Source organism: Oncorhynchus clarkii, chromosome 2 (genome assembly GCF_045791955.1).
Source record: "Oncorhynchus clarkii lewisi isolate Uvic-CL-2024 chromosome 2, UVic_Ocla_1.0, whole genome shotgun sequence".
Taxonomy (NCBI): domain Eukaryota; kingdom Metazoa; phylum Chordata; class Actinopteri; order Salmoniformes; family Salmonidae; genus Oncorhynchus; species Oncorhynchus clarkii.
In genome coordinates, this window is record NC_092148.1 from 76,442,748 (window position 1) to 76,461,277 (window position 18,530).

Here is an 18,530-nt window from a genome sequence, read left to right on the forward strand (position 1 = left end):
AGATTGATAATTGGATTGCAGGAATCTTCTTATTCATTCCAGCGTGGAAGGAGCATGGCAGTAGCAGTGTTCAGGTGACAAAGAGTCTGTGGACGTAAGGCATTATCGCCAAGCTCCTGGGGGATCACATAGGCTTTGCTGGGTCAGGGCAGATCAGCTCGTGGCTGGGCCAATCTCCCAGGGGAGTCAGGGTTTCAAGAAGTCTGCTGGGCTGGCAGCTGTCCTGAAGTGAAGAACCATCTCCTCACCCTTGTGACATTGTGACATCCATCCTGCACTCCCAGAAAGGCCTTTAGTCATGTAGCGCAAGAATCAATCAGAGAACTATATCGGCGATACTGTTGTTATGTACCCCTGTACTCATTTTGATGAGCAGTTTACTATGTGTAGCTCATAGAAACAGAATGATTAGAATAGAAATCCCCATCAATTCTCTTTGATGGGTGGACTGGCTTGGGTATTGAGTGTACCCATAAAAAAGCAGTAAAGCAGGAAGTACAGGATTCTATTTATATGGTCTAGTCTCTTCAGTTGACTCAATATCTCTCTCCTTTCCTGTCCTCAAGGGCCTGACTGGTACCTGACCAAGGTGAAGCTGATGGTGACAGATGTCAACGACAATGTCCCCGAGTGGGCTATGGAGCCATATCCCTACCTGGCCGTGGTGTCCTCCGAGGCCCCCCCTGGGGTGCTGGTTTACCTGCTCCATGCCCGCGACGGGGATGAGGGCAGCAATGGCGAGGTGGAGTACTTTCTGGCCGATGGTACGGAAAGCACACATAGACACACACACGGTGGGCCAAGCCCATCACTTAATGATTAATTAGTATTGTACATAACAAACCTAATATAATAGCATAGTATAACAATAGGCTCTACTGTTAGACCAAAAACACCACGTAATTAGGCTATTTGTTAAATTTCTCTCCTCATGAGACCAGAACTCAACAGCCACGCAACTAGGCTAAATATGCTTCGATTGAAACAAAATATGCAACTTACATCATTCAAGAAGAATAAAATCAAAATGCATAATCCCATGAAAGTGATTGGGATCAAATGGTTGGCATGCAGATGGCTCATGGACGTTTTACCTGTAAAACGTGAACATTTTTCTTTCATGATTGACAGTGATGAAAGCCTAATTTATAATAAGGTAGGCCTTTTATGACATGTTATTTGAGCCACTATGTGTATAGGCCGTCATTACATTTGCATTATGCATTATAGTATGTGTATATTCTAAAATGATATCATACAGTAGACTAATAAAAAGGAAAATGTGCTCTTGTGGCTAATAAAATAGCACTACACCACTGGGTCCAGTCAAGAGATCTGCATCTGTGGAGCCCCTGCAGGCTGCGGAGGGGGTTCTGGAGTGGGGGGTGGGTTTATCCGTCTGCCCTCTTCTCTGACCTGCATGAACTCAGTGCACTACCACTGATGCAGATAAAACCCTCACCAAATGACCAGTCAAACCCACCAGTACCACTTTTTGAGTGGATTGACCCACTTCTCTTTACTCATTCTACTCAAACAGATGTTGAAGATGAATTGTAACTAAGCACTGACATCAGATGAGCCCCAAGTGGTACAATCTAAATGGAACCCAGCAACCACCCGCTTAGAATTTTTAAATCAGATTTAACAATGATTTATATGACTTAATCCTCCAAACATTCCGTAGGTTTAACTCTTCATCTAAAGAGGATGACAGCCCTGATCTTGCACAGCAGCAACGTCTACTGGCTTACATTTGACCTCGTTCTATACAGTGTGATTGTTGGTAGCCTTACTGTATGTTACTCTAATGTACTGTCCGTGCATGGATTTACAGCAAGACTAGGATTAGGATGTTGCTACTGTATATGAATACATTAATATGGAAATATTACCCTCAGTCTATTCGTCTAGTCAAGTCAAATCAGGTCAAGTCAGGTGAAATATGCCTTTCACATCAATGCCACAACACACAAGGGCTTTACAAATAATTACGACTGATTGATTCATTAATATATGTATTGCCTGATTGATGTACCTAACAGGTGGTGATGGCTGCTTTGCAGTGGACAAGAAGAGTGGTCACGTCCTGACCACGGGTCTGCCCCTGCAGAGAGACAGGGAGTATCTGCTGAGTGTGGTGGCCTTTGACAGGCTGGGAAGCCGCAGTGCTCCGGCCATGGTGTCGGTCATAGCAGGACCCAGAGCACCACAGTTCACCAACACGTCCTACGTTATCTCCTTACCAGAGAACACCCCTGAGGGACAGTCGTGAGTACTGGGAGTGTATAGGTTTATACACATATGACATAGATATACACTATCCTGAGTGGCAGTCTGTTTGTGCTATCACACAAACATGGCTTGACAATGACAGCAATGGAGTTGGCAAGAGCACAAACAGATCTGAGGCCAGGCTAGATGCATACACACTCAACATGTTAACGCAGGTGCACACACGCACACACACACACACACACACACACACACACACACACACACACACACACACACACACACACACACACACACATCCTTGGTCCCACAACAGGCACAACTTCACTTATTTTGGTCCAGAACTGTAGCACTATACTATTAGTATACTGTTAATGTCATATTTCTGTTTCCTCTAAGCTTCCTGGTGGTGTTGGCCATCTCCTTCCAGAAGCAGCCAATCAGCTACAGCCTGCTGATCAACCCCAGTAGCCTGTTCAGCATGCAGCAGGAGACGGGGGAGATCAGCCTGACCCGCACACTGGACTATGAGAATGACCAGAGACGATACCTCCTCATGGTCAGGGCCAGTGAGGGTCCAGGGGGCCTCAGCAGCGCCATCGAAGTTAGTGATGGAGTGTGTGTGCAATTGGTGTGTGTGGGGTTAAAGGAGGGATGTATGTGTATGTGTGTATGTGTGTGCATTTAGCCTCGATTTCCAGACTTCTTCACATTCGATCCAGTGAAGAACGGGACTTGGAAGGAAGGCATTGTGAAACTAGGGATGGTCTGGACACCTAAATCTCAAATTTGTCACACTACTTTCTTATCTATCTCTCAGTGTAAGTGTTGTATGTACAGTAAAGACTGTCACGAGGTGTCGAGCAAGTCTATTGCAACCATGAAGTTTACTCAACCAGACACCCTATAGAATTCAGCCTGGAAGTCAGTTTGCTTACCAGAATTTATTTAAACCTTCTCAATTATTTAGTAAATGATTTTGTCATCCAATTATCATGTCAGACATTTATTCCACACTCCCCATTTCAGATAGAAAACAGAACTTTATATCTGACTTGGTCTGTTGGACGTAGAGTGTTGGCTTATAGGAAACCTTTCCAGCTATTTTCAGTGCTATTACTCAGCTGTCACTTCACGCTTTACACTCTGACAGTGACAGAGAGAGAGAGAGAGAGAGAGAGAGAGAGAGAGAAAGAGAGAGAGAGAGAGAGAGAGAGAATGGAGCGAGGGACAGAGCGAGTGAGTGAGTGAGAGAGAGAGAGAGAGAGAGAGAGAGAGAGAGAGAGAGAGAGAGAGAGAGAGAGAGAGAGAGAGAGAGAGAGAATGGAGCGAGGGACAGAGCGAGTGAGTGAGTACGGGTGCAGCGCTAAGGGCCTAGTTCTGCCAAAAAGACAGGTCGGGAACATTTCAATTTTAGAAGCAGAGTTCATGAGCTGGAAGATAAAGGAAATGTTGAGGTGGCAACTTTTAGAAACTAAAGTGCAATTTAGTTTTTCTCCTCCCAGTATGATATTTCAGTAACAATTGACTTGTTGTTTACTGAAATGTTGTACTGGGAGGAGAAAAATTTACCGATGCGGTCATAATGCATTGTAAGACATCATGAGCATCAATAACCCCATTATAATGACACATTTTCATCTCATAATGATCTTGACGAAATAGCAGTTATTTTGAGTCAGTTGAGATGTTGATACATAAAAACATAACCTATTATAAGCTTTGTTATAAGACATTATAAAGGCTTATACGCGCTTATAAATAGTTGTAAAGCATTATACCCGCAGGATTTTATATAGTCTTAACAAAATGTCCCACTTCTGTGTCCTAGATGTAGAACTATGGGTTATGAGAGACTTGTTAATTTTCCATTTATTTCCCTCTCTTCTCTGTCACCTGTCCCCCTCTTGTCTCTCTCTCATTTCCCCATCTCCTCTCCCTCTTGGCTCCCTCCCTTCCAACTTTCCCCATATTATTTTCCTCCTCATCCCCCTCTTCTCTCTCTCGTTTCCCCTGAGCAGGTCCAGGTGGTGATAACGGATGAGAACGACTGTGTCCCAGAATTTCTCCAGTCCATTTACAGCGTTGATGGAGTCTCTGAGACAGTCACCACAGCAACCTCTCTCCTGCAAGGTAAGATGAGAATGCAGCTCTGTCTTCCTAGTGTGTGTTGTGTGCTGTGTGTGTGTGTTTTACTATACCAGAAGTCCTCACAAGAATAGTAAAGAATAGTAAAGGAGAATTCAGACAAGTGAGGACATTTGGCCAGTCCTAAAAAGGAAATTTTGGGATTAGTGATTAGTTTAGGGTTAGGGTTACAATTAGGGTTAGGGTTAGTAGTTTGGAGTTAGGGTAAGGGTTAGAGTTAGGTTTAAGGTTAGAGAAAATAGGATTTTGAATAGGAATCAATTGTTGCTCCCCAAAAGGTCCTCAAAAGTATACAATGGCGCCGGAAGGGATGGCTGCCGTTTTAAGGACTCCTAACCAATTGTGTTATTGTGTGTGTTTTTTGCATTATTTGTAACTTATTTTGTACATAATGTTTCTGCCACCGCCTCTTATGACCGAAAATACCTTCTGGATATCAGAACAGCGATTTCTCACCTCGTACTGGACAAAGATTTTTTCTTTAACGAGTTTAATTTACAGTGGAGGTCTGTGTCTATTTGTCAGTAACAGCTGGTGCACGAAATCTACTATTAATGAAGTCTCCAATTTTTGCTCGCCTGACGTAGAGTATCTCATGATAAGCTGTTGACCACACTATTTACAGAGAGAGTTTTCATCTATATTTTTCGTAGCTGTCTATTTACCACCACAAACTGATGCTGGCACTAAGACCGTACTCAACGAGCTGTATAAGACCTTAAGCAAACAAGAAAATGCTCATCCAGAGGTGGCGCTCCTAGTGGCCAGGGACTTTAATGCAAGGAAACTTAAATCTGTTTACCTCATTTCTACCAGCATGTTACATGTGCAACCAGAGGAAAAAAACCTCTAGACCAGCTTTACTTCATACACAGAGACGCGTACAAAGCTCACCCTCCATTTTGCAAATCTGACCATAATTCTATCCTCCTGATTCCTGCTTACAAGCAAAAATGAAAGCAGGAAGTACCAGTAACTTGCTCAATACGGAAGTGGTCAGATAACGCAGATGCTAAGGTACAGTGCTGTTTTGCTAGCACAGACTGGAATATGTTCCGGGATTCTTCCGATGGCATTGAGGAGAACACCACATCAGTCACTTGCTTGATCAGTAAGTGCATCTATGACGTCGTCCCCACAGTGACTGTACATACATACCCAAACCAGAAGCCATGGATGACAGGCAACATCCGCACTGATCTAAAGGCTAGAGCTGATTATTTCAAGGAGCGGGACTCTAACCCGGACACATATAAGAAATCCCGCTATGCCTTCCGACAAACCATCAAACAGGCAAAGCATCAATACAGGACTAAGATTGAATGGTACTACTCGCCGGATGTGGCAGGATTTGCAAACTATTACGGACTACAAAGGGAAGCACAGCTGTGAGCTGCCCAGTGACACAAGCCTACCAGTAGAGCTAAATTACTTCTATGCTCGCTTCGAGGCAAGCAACACTGAAGCATGCATGAGAGCACCAGCTGGTCTGGACAACTGTGTGATCACGCTTTTCGTAGCCGATGTGAGTAAGACCTTTAAACAGGTCAACATTCACAAGGCCGTGGGGCCAGATGGATTACCAGGATGTGTACTCCAAACATGCGCTGGCAAGTGTTTTCACTGACATTTTCAACGTGTCCCTGACCGAGACTGTAATACCAACATGTTTCAAGCAGACCACCATAGCCCCTGTGCCCAAGAACACCAAGGTAAGTGCTTTGAAAGTCTGGTCATGGCTCACATCAACACCATTATCTCCAATTTGCATACCGCCCCAACAGATCCACAGCTGACGCAATCTCTGTTGCCCTTTCCCACCTGGACAAAAGGAACACATATGTGAAAATGCTATCCATTGACTACAGCTCAACACCATAGTGCCCACAAAGCGAATCACTAAGCTAAGGACCCTGGGAGAAACACCTCCCTCTGCAACTGGATCCTGGACCTCCTGATGAGCCTCTCCCAGGTGGTAAGGGTAGGTAACATCACATCTGCCATGCTGATACTCAACACGGGGGCCCCTCAGGGGTGCATGCTCAGTCACCTCCTGTATTCCCTGTTCACCCATGACTGCGTGGCCAAGCACGACTCCAACACCACCATCAAGTTTGCCGATGACACAACAGTGGTAGGCCTGATCACCGACAACGATGAGACAGCCTATAGAGAGGAGGTTGGAGACCTGGCAGTGTGGTGCCAGGATAACAACCTCTCCCTCAACGTGATCAAGACAAAGGAGCTGATCGTGAACTACAGGAAAAGGAGGGCCGAGCACGCCCCCACTCTCATCGACGAGACTGTAGTGGAGCAGGTTGAGAGCTTCAAGTTCATTGGTGTCCACATCACCGACAAACTGTCATGGTCCAAACACACCAAGACAGTTGTGATGAGGGCACCACAATGCCTTTTCCCCCTCAGGAGACTGAAACTATTTGGCATGGGTCCTCAGATCCTCAAAAAGTTCTACAGCTGCACAATTGAGAGCATCACCTGGTTGCATCACCGCCTGCTATGGCAACTGCTCGGCTTCCGACCGCAAGGCAGTACAGAGGGTAGTACGTACGGCCCAGTATGTCACTGGGGCCAAGCTTCCTGCCATCCAGGACCTCTATACCAGGCGTTGTTAGAGGAAGGCCCTAAAAATATCCAAAGACTCCAGCCACCCTAGTCATACCCTGTTCACTCTGCTACTGCACGACAAGCGGTACTGGAGCGCCAAGTCTAGGTCCAAGAGGCTTCTAAACAGCTTCAACCCCCAAGCCATAAGACTTCTGAACAGCTAAACCAACACTGCTGCTACTCTCTGTTTATTATCTATGCATAGTCACTTTTACTCTACCTACATGTACATATTACCTCAATTACCTCGACTAACCTGTGCCGCCGCATATTGACTCTGTACCAGTACCCCCTGTATATAGCCTAGCTACTGTTATTTTATTGTTGCTCTTTAATTTTTAGTAATTTTTCAGATTTTTTTTTTCCTCCTTTTTTCAGATTTTTTTCTTTCTTTATTGTTTACTTCAGTTTAACTAGTAAATACTTTCTTAAACCTGCATTGTTGGTTAAGGGCTTATTTTTTTCTTAAACCTGCATTGTTGGTAAGCATTTCTATAACGTGTGCGCTGGGACTCGAGAAGCAAGTTCAGGGAGTGAGTGTTTTAATAAATAAATGCAACATGAAACAAAACAAGAACCGCTAACAACGCACAGACATGACACAGGAACAGAAACAATAATGCCTGGGAAAGGAACCAAAGGGAGTGACATATATAGGGAAGGTAATCAGGGAGGTGATGGAGTCCAGGTGAGTGTCATTATGCGCAGATGTGCGTAACGATGGTGACAGGTGTACGCCATAACGAGCAGCCTGGTGACCTAAACGGCTGTTGTAGAACTTACAATGAATTATTCTGAAATTATTCTGTTGTTACAGTAATAAATAGATGCTAGCGTGCAGCTCTGCCAACATATGCCAACAGATTCATCAGATTTCTGTTCCAGACTGTGACCTTAGAGACCAGGGTCGTGTTCATTTGGGCACACCATAGAAAAACATATTGCAACGGAAACCGAAATGTGTGTTTCTTATTGGAAATGTTCAGCTAGTGCCCTCTTGTTTTCAGTACCTTTTCTCCGATTTGGTGCCTAATAAATACAACACTTCTGTACCTCTGCCGCAGTGTTAGCCAGTGACTGTGACTCTGGGTTGAATGCGGAGCTCACCTACTACACTCTAAGCCCAGACTTCAGTATTTCTCCCCATGGAACCATCTTCCCTGCGGGCCGTCTGGACTACGAGAGGCCCAACCACCTGTATGAGTTTGTGGTGATGGCTGTGGATAACGGGGAGGAGCCTCTCTCGGGCACCGCCACAATCCGCATCCGCATGGCCAACATCAACGACCAGGCCCCAGAGTTCTCCCAGACTGTGTGAGTGAATATGCAGGTGTACTGTACACTACAAACCCCATAACCTCTTCCCCCAACATCAGTAGACCATACTGTACTTTAAGATTTCATTAGGATCCCCATCATCTGTTGCAAAATCATTAGCTACCCTCCCTAAAGCATAACAAAATACAGAACAATAACAATTTAACTACAACCCCCCCTCCTCCATCAGTATTGAACTACAACCCCCTCCTCCTCCATCAGTATTGAACTACAATCCCCTCCTCCTCCATCAGTATTGAACTAACCCCCCCCCCCCCCCCCCCCGCTCCATCTGTAGTCCAGTTTAGCAGGATAATCCCTCTCCCATTCTCCCATTTTAGCTGTATGGTGGAGAGTTCTTCTATAATATAGTAGTAGTGACAGATTTAAAAGATCAATTGATACACTCGTTACTAATATTTTATGTTTAACCTTTATTTGACTAGGCAAGTCAGTTAAGAACAGATTCTAATTTACAATGACAGCCTACCGGGGAACAGTGGGTTAACTGCCTTGTTCAGGGGCTGAATGACAGATTTTTACCTTGTCAGCTTGGGGATTTGATCCAGCAACCTTTCGGTTACTGGCCAAAATGCTCTAACCACTAGGTTACCTGCCGCCCCAATATACTGCACATAATTATACCTAACAAACATCACACAGTGTAACGGGATTCTTGCTGTGAAGGAGAGGCGGACCAAAATGCAGCGTGGTTATAATTCATGGTTCTTTAATAATGAAACTATACATGAATAAACTACAAAACAAGAAACGTGAAAACCCGAAACAGTCCCGTGTGGTACTGACACAGGAGACAACCACCCACAAAACCCAACACAAAACAGGCTACCTAAATATGGCTCCCAATCAGAGACAATGACTAACACCTGCCTCTGATTGAGAACCATATCAGGCCCAAACACAGAAACAGACAAACAAGACATCCAACATAGAATGCCCACTCAGATCACACCCTGACCAAACAAAACATAGAAACATACAAAGCAAACTATGGTCAGTGTGTGACACACAGATTACACCCTACCCAATTGAGAGGTAATACCATACAGGTATCTTAGAATCAAAATGAGCGAACCATGTGTAAAGTGGGTGAAGGTGTTTTTGGAAAGCTGACAGGGAGGAGGGTGACAGTTTTTGACGATTTTCATATCTGCTGGCTGCATTAACTCTTCTGAGTGACTCAGGTCTTGTACTGTCAGTCATGTGCCAGAGAACTTCGCTAGAGCGCCAGAACATCTAAGATGCCCTCTCATGTCTAAGTGTTAGGTATCAGACTGAACCGACAGACAGGGTAAATTTTGTGTGGTATCGTCTCCTTAGATCAGCGAGAAAGAGGAAGAGATACATTGAGGATAGGAGGAGTGATACTCAGCGGAGAAATGCCTGAGCAGTCCCGTCTAGAGGCGCGTGAAGTGCCCTTTGAGCCGGATGACAGATTACAGGTCACTCATGTTGCCACGGCGACTGTCACAGCTGGCAGAGATTAATCACCCATCAGCGTTCTTCTGAAAACCATCAATCACATCGGAGACACACAAACAAACACACACACAGGTTTGCATTCTGCTGACGAGTCAACTTAAACTCACTCAAACTCTGCCACTCTTCTTACATTATACTCCTGTCTATTATTTTTTTTTTCTCTCTCTCTCTCTCTCTCTCTCTCTCTCTCTCTCTCGCTCTCTCTCTCTCTCCACATATCACTGCCCGTGTCATTTAACTTTTTCCCACCAACCCCCTCCCCACCCTCTCTCCAATCCTCTACCAAACAAGTGAACAAGCCTCTCTACCCCATCATCCCACTTCACCAGTCTATTAGTCTCTTGTTCCTGGCTTGGCTATCCCAGTTTCCAACACCACACAGCAAGCAAATCACTGTTGACATTTTAAAAGCCACTGATCAAATGTCACAGAGTGGGCTGGCACTGTGAAAGGGATGAGTTCAACATCCCAGCAAACATGATAATTTGTCTTTGGCCGGCTCATAGTAGGGGTTAAATCAAAGTGGCAGGTGAAGCCAGGCTCATAACTCTGCTGATTCTTTGACTATGTGCTTGATACAGTCTGTACAGTACACGGTGTGTGTGTGTGTGTGTGTGTGTGTGTGTATGTGCATGCGTGCATCTCCACACACAGACAAACATCTTTAAGGCTGAATGACGACACGGATAATATAGAACTGGCAGGGTTTCCCATGCATCAGCAGGATAGAACAGCTACGTCTGGTGTGCCTAACAGCTGATGCGCAATGTCTAATATTAAAAAAGTCTCGAGGTATTGCTCGCCTGAGGTAGACTATCTCATGATAAGCTGTAGACCATGCTATCTACCAAGAGTGTTTTCATCTATATTATTTGTAGCCGTCTATTTACCACCACAGACCAATGCTGGCACTAAGACCTCACTCAACGAGATGTATAAGGCCATAAGCAAACAAGAAAATGCTCACCCAGAAGAGGTGCGCCTAGTGGCCGGGGACTTTAATGCAGGGAAACTTCAATCCGTTTTACCTCATTTCTACGAGCATGTCACATGAGGGGAAAAAAACTCTCGATCATCTTTACTCCACACACAGAGATGCATACAATGCTCTCCCTCGCCCTCCATTTTGCAAATCTGACCATAATTATATTCTCCTGATTCCTACTTACAAGCAAAAACTAAAGCAGGAAGTACTCGTGACTCGCTCAATACGGAAGTGGTCCGATGACGTGGATGCTATGCTACAGGACTGTTTCACTAGCACAGACTGGAATATGTTCCGGGATTCATACAATGGCATTGAGGAGTATACCACCTTAGTCACCGGCTTCATCAGTAAGTTCATCGACGACTTCGTCCCCATAGTGACCGTGCGTGCATATCCCAACCAGAAGCCATGGATTACTGGCAACATCCACACTGAGCTAAAGGGGAGAGGAGTGGGACACTAATTCGGACGCTTATAAGAAATCCCACCATGCCCTCAAGGGCTCTGACACTCGTTGGATGTGGCAGGGCTCACAAACTATTACGGACTACAAAGGGAAACCCAGCCGTGAGCTGCTCAGTGACGTGAGTCTAGTGTACCAGACGAGCTAAATGCCTGTTATGCTCGCTTCGAGGCAAGCAACACTGAAGCATGCATGAGAGCGCCAGCTGTTCTGGACAACTGTGTGATCACGCTTTCCGTAGCTGATGTGAGTAAGACCTTTAAACAGGTCAACATTCACAAGACCGTGGCGCCAGACGGATTATCAGGACATGTACTCAGAACATGCGCTGACCAACTGGCAAGTGTCTCCACTGACATTTTCAACCTCTCCCTGACCGAGTCTGTAAGACGTACATGTTTCAAGCAGACAACCATTATCCCTGTGCCCAAGAAAGCGAAGGTAACCTGCCTAAATGACTACCGCCGCGTAGCACTCACGTCGGTAGCCATGAAGTGTGTTGAAAGACTGGTCATAACTCATATCAACCACACCATCACGGAAACCCTAGACCCACTCCAATTTGCATACCGCCCCAACAGATTGACAGTTGACTCAATCTCAATCGCAGTCCACACTGCCCTTTCCCACCTAGACAAAAGGAACACCTATGTGAGAATGCTGTTCATTGACTACAGCTCAGCGTTCAACACCATAGTGCCCACAAAGCTCAACACTAAGCTAAGGACCCTGGGACTGAACACCTCAGTCTGTAACTGGATCCTGGACTTCCTGACGGGCCACCCCCAGGTGGTAAGGGTAGGCAACAACACATCTGCCACGCAGATCCTCAACACAGGGGCCCCTCAAGGGTGCATTCTTTGTCCCCTCCTGTACTCCTTGTTCACACACGACTGTGTGGCCAAGCACGACTCCAACACCATCATTAAGTTTGCTGATGACACAACAGTGGTAGGCAACGATGAGACAGCCTATAGGGAGGAGGTCAGAGACCTGGCAGTGTGGGGCCAGGACAACAACCTCTCCCTCAATGTGAATAAGACAAAGGAGCTGATCATGGACTACAAGAAAAGGAGGGCCGAACAGGTTGCCATTAACATTTACAGGGCTGGATTGAGTCAGGTCGAGAGTTTCAAGTTCCTTGGTGCATCACCAACAAACTATCATGGTCCAAACACCCCAAGACAGTCGTGATGAGGGCACGACAACACCTTTTCCCCCTCAGGAGACTGAAAAGATTTGGCATGGGTCCCCAGCTGCACCATGGAGAAAATCCTTACCGGTTGCATCACCGCCTGGTATGGCAACTGCTCGGCATCTGACAGTAAGGCGCTACAGATGGTAGTGCGTACAGCCCAGTACATCACTGGGGCCAAGCTTCCTGACATCCAGGACCTACAGTATATACTAGGCGGTGTCAGAGGCCCAAATAATTGTCATAGACTGTTCTCTCTGCTACCGCAAGGGAAGCGGTACCGGAGCCAGCCAATCTCTATTGTCTCTTTCTCTATTGTTCATAGATCCTTCCAGCACTCTCTCTCTCTCTCTCTCTTCCTGGTTTTTCTTGACCCTTTATCTGTGGGTCGGCTCCACCTTCTGAGGGTTCCCCTTGCTTCTGGGACTTGTAGTTTTGGCGGTCGGCCATTTTGTGATCTGTAGTTCTGACAGGGGTGGCCATTTTAGTGATCGGGCAGAGCCCGTTTATTAGTTCTGCTCTCACATATCTGCCATTTATCACTCAACCCCCTTCTTTGCCACACTACGTATAGTCACTTTACCCATACCTACATGTACACATTTTTACTTTAGTTTATTTTGTAAATATTTTCTAATACTCTATTTCTTGAACTGCATTGTTGGTTAAGGGTATGTAAGTAAGCATTTCACAGTATGGTCTACACCTGTTGTATTTGGTGCATGTGACAAACCTATTTGATTTGATCTGATGTGTGTGTGCAATCAGGCCTGTTTGCTATTGTCTGTATTGTTGTTGTACACATAATGATTTTCTCCTATCCCTCACCAGCTATCGGACATTTGTCTCTGAGGATGCAGGCCCCAACACTCTCGTTGCCACGGTACTGGCTAAGGACCCGGATGGTGATGGAATAGTGTACTCAATTACAGCTGGCAACGAGGAGGGCAACTTTGTCATCGACAGCCAGAAAGGTGACACTTACTTTGTTACTTTATAATTTACATTTAAAATTTTCTCCTTGGGCTTTCATAGCATTCCTAATATACAGGTATAACTCTTGCCCATACGTGTCCTTGCTTATTAACAGAATGAGCCCTATGTTGTATGTGGAGTGATTTGTACTTATTTTATGCTGTGTCAATACTTTTGACACTCAAGGTTGATGAAAATGCAGCAATTTCAATAGAAGCGCAGTCTGTTTGTTATTGAAGTCATAAATATAAATAACTACATTACTGTATTTACCAACATATACTGAACATAAATATAAACACAATATGTAAAGTGCTGGTCCCATGTTTCATGAGCTAAATAAAAGATCACACACATTTTCCATATGCACAAAAAGCTAATTTCTTTCAAATGTTGTGCACAAATTTGTTAACATCCCTGTTAGTGAGCATTTCTCCATTGCCAAGATAATCCATCATGCTGACAGGTGTGGTATATCAAGAAGCTGATTAAACAGCATCATCATTACACAGGTGCACCTTGTGCTGTGGAAAATAAAAGGCCACTCAAATGTGCCTTTTTGTCACACAACACAATGAGCTGTTGCCAGATAATTTAATGTTAATTGCTCTACCATAAGCCTCCTCCAATGTCATTTTAGAGAATTTGGCAGTACGTCCAACCGGTGACAATACAATTTATTTGATTTGATGTTGCGTTAATATTTTTGTTCAGGGTAGTTTATTCTCTCATATAGAAAATAGTTCTCTGCTGAGTACTCTGTATTTTGTGGCTGTGCAATCTGTCATTCTTTATTCACCCTCTGATCCGTAACCAGCAGGACATTTGTCAGACTGGGTGACATTTGTCAACCAACCCTTTCAATTCAATTTCACATGAGTTGCTCAATCATAGCTCACAATCTACAGCTTCTACACTGCCAGCCCCCATCTTGGAGTTTACTCCTCTTTCCTCCTCTCCTCTGTCCTCCCTTTCTCATTGATCTTAAAGATTATGCCAAAGGCAGGCAGCTGTAGGTTAATAGGAGAACAGATAGCCAGGGAGCCACCACAGTTGTGTCTTATTGAAATGATACATTCTGTTATTTCAAGCGAGCACTTTAAATAGGGTAGACCAGAACATCAATGTGTCTTTTTTTGTCTTATTTTTCATATTTTCTTTGTTGTTAAATTTATAACAGCTTTTTGGTGAAAACATACAGTATGGGAAAAAAACAACATGAGACCGGAGAAATATATTATATCATTAATAGTTTTGTGTATTGACATTTTCGATTAACAATCATTGTCTGTATAAGCAGAGACCTCTTTCTCCAAGACAATGAGAGAGAAATAAGTAGACTACAGTCGGAACGAGTGGAGTGAAAGAACACCTGTCCCATTTGGGTGCGTGCTTGTTGTCTTTAATCCGCGAGGAACAGTGAGAGATGAATGATACCACAACAAGAGCAACAAGTCCTGTGCTCTCTCTCTCTCTCTCTCTCTCTCTGTCTCTGTCTCTCTCACCTTTGCGCTCGCTCGCCCTCTCTCTCTCTCTCTCTCTCTCGCTCTCTCTTTTAACTCAGTGAGATTTCCCCAGATCACAAGTAGCTCATCTTGCACCCATTGATGTTGGTGTTGACAGAGAGAACAGTTGACTCAGATGCTGTTCTCCTCTCATCTGTTATTTCATCCTTCCTGTTATCCAAAACCAAGACAAGGGGAGAATAATCAAACGTGCATGCATGCTGCCTGGTTTCTAGCCTTGGGAATGAGAACCTTTTCCCAGCTGAGCGGGGTGACAGTACAGTTGGGGGCATTCAAAAGTTGATCTGTTCTGAAATTCAATAGAAAAACATGTGGTTAAAAATGGATGTAACTCACCATCAGGGGTATATTTAACCTCTCTGGGATATGTGGGACGCTAGCAATCCACCTGGCCAAAAGCCAGAGCAGAGTGCCAAATTCAAATAAATTACTATAAAAATCAAACTGTCATGAAATCACACATGTAAGATACAAATTAAAGCTACACTTGTTGTGAATCCAGCCATCATGTCAGATTTCAAAAAGGCTTTTTGGCGAAAGCAAACGATGCTATTATCTAAGGATAGCACCTCCGTAAACAAAGAGAGAAAAGCATATTTCAACACTGCAGGCGCGACACAAAACTCAGAATAAAATATATAATTAATTCCTTACCTTGGACGAGCTTCTTTTGTTGGCACTCCAATATGTCCCATAAACATCACAAATGGTCCTTTTGTTTGATTCATTCCGTCTATATATATCCAAAATGTCCATTAATTTGGCGCGTTTGATCCAGAAAAACACCGGTTCCAACTTGCGCAACGTGACTACAAAATATCTCAAAAGTTACCTGTAAACTTTGCCAGAACTACTTTTGTAATACAACTTTAGGTATTTTTTAACGTAAATAATCAATCAAATTTAAGACGGGATGATCTGTGTTCAATACAGGAGGAAAACAAACTGTAGCTAGCTTTCTGGTCACGCGCCTCTATCTAACAGTACACTACAAGCGACCCTCGTTCTGAACAGGGCTACTTCTTCATTACACAAAGGAAAAACCTCAACCAATTTCTAAAGACTGGTGACATCCAGTGGAAGCGGTAGGAACTGCAAGAAGGTCCCTTAGAAATCTGGATTCCAAATGAAAAACCACTGAAAGGAGAGTGACCTAAAAAAAACAACATCTGAATGGTTTGTCCTCGGGGTTTCGCCTGCTAAATAAGTTCTGTTATACTCACAGACATGATTCAAACAGTCTTAGAAACTTCAGAGTGTTTTCCATCCAAATCTACTAATAATATGCATATCTTATCTTCTGGGGATTAGTAGCAGGCAGTTGAATTTGTGCATGCATTTCATCCGGACGTGAAAATACTGCCCCCTGTCACCAAAAAGTTAAGACATGTATTTCAATACATGAGTTATGGTTAGAGGGTGTTGTTTGGCATCACCCTGTGAGATAGTAAGTCACATTTACAATGTACCTGGCTGCAGCCAAACTAAAAAGTCACTTTTTAATACCCCCAACAGTAGGTGGGGGTCCTTTGCTAAGGTTGTAATGGTACTCTGGTCTCTCATCTTTTTAGGGTTGATCCGTCTGCGCTTCACCCCCGCTCCCAAGCTCCAGGGCCTGGAGTACGTCCTCAATGTAACAGCTACAGACGACAACGCCTCCGGGGGGCCACACCCACTCTCTGCCACCGCCTGGGTCATAGTGGGCGTTGATGATGTCAACAACAACAAACCCGTCTTTGAGAAGGTAAGAAAAAAGCCTTGTGGATGAATCCTTTATATACACAGTAACACAACAGCAGTAGTAAAATAATTGTCTTCTAGGTAGCCTTCGATGTCTTAGTCTGTCTGTCTGTCTGACCGTCCGTCTCTCTCTCACTCTCTCACTTCCCCCGTCTCCCTACAGTATCCCCTTATGTTTCCCCCAGAGCTCTGATTAGTGTGTCCAGCCGTCCACCCATGCTATCTTTAGGTATTCCACAGGGATTTGAATTCATTGATGAAAAAAGTACTGTATCATCATGATATACTATACGTGTTAAATTAACTTCCTCCTTAATTAGGTCTGCGACGTGTTCATAAAGTCCATGAAGTTATGCGGTCCAGATGGCTGGAAGGTGTCGAGTTGATATTTCTAAATTTAAATTTATGCCTGAATACCCAGAGCCTAGGTATTTTTATGATATATTTTTATACTTTGACATTGATAATATGTATAGTTTACTGTTCGGCATATTGGCTCCTCTCCCTCCCGCTCTCTCTCTCTCTCTCTCTCTCTCTCTCTCTCTGTCTCTCTGTGGGGTGTCTGTGCTTCTCTTTAGACAATGTAACTATTGGTCCAATAACGGTACTCTGAGAGAGTATTTGACTTGTATGTGTGTTAATTAAACAGAGGTCTCTCTGGGGCAGACTCATCGAGGGACAAAGTAAACAGGATACCAGGGAAAGACAGGGTGGGCGTTGCAATGTTTAGCTGAGGTTTGATGCGGTGGTGGACCTTCAAACAAAGGAATATCATTGCTCTATTCTCCGTCCTATCACGTGTACTGTACAAAATAGACATAGACTACATTGAGTAGATTATAACTATCAGTTTTAACTTGTTATTCCCCCTTTCTCTCTCCCTCTCACACACACACACACACACACACACACACACACACACACACACACACACACACACACACACACACACACACACACACACACACACATCCTTCCTCCCTCTCTCAGTGTCAGCAGTACAGGGAGCAGGCGTCCGTGTTGGAGAACCAGCTCACAGGAACCTTCGTATTACAAGTGCACGCGGTGGATGCAGACGAGGGGGCCAATGGGAAGGTCAAGTACGGCCTGATGCACAGAGACAGCGCCATACCTGCCTTCAGAGTCCACCATGACACAGGTAGGTACAGTCGACAAGGATCCCACAGTCCAGTTAGCCCCAGGCTGCTCTCTGACTGATGGGAACTGTATGAACATGGGTGTACCAGTCTGTGGTGCCAGGGGGCACTGTAATGGGCAGTGGGACTCCTTCAGCTGCCAGTGTGGGCCCGGGTACACAGGGATCCACTGTGAAGATGGTATATCCTTAGAGAATTAACAGTCAGATTATAACAGGTGTTGTTTCTGGGTATCATGAGGTGGAGTGGACTGCATTGCATAGCAGAGTCCTAATATGATCTAAACGACATACAGTTGAAGTCAGATGTTTACATACACTTAAGTCGGTTAGGACATCTACTGTGTGCATGACACAAGTCATTTTTCTAACAATTGTTTACAGATAGTGATTTATAAGTGAAATAATCTATCACAATTTCAGTGGGTCAGAGGTTTACATACACTAAGTTGACTGTGCCTTTAAACAGCTTTGAAAATTCCAGATTTAAAAAAATATATATATCTTTTTTTAAATGTACCCCTTTTTCTCCCCAATTTCGTGGTATCCAATTGTTAGTAGCTACTATCTTGTCTCATCGCTACAACTCCCGTACGGGCTCGGGAGAGACGAAGGTCGAAAGTCATGCGTCCTCCGATACACAACCCAATCACGCCGCA

At 44.4% G+C, this 18,530-nt stretch overlaps 1 pseudogene; it reads left to right on the forward strand.

Annotated features, from left to right (window-relative positions):
- Window positions 1-18,530, forward strand: part of LOC139382554 (neural-cadherin-like) — a 103,363-nt pseudogene that overhangs the window by 12,451 nt on the left and 72,382 nt on the right.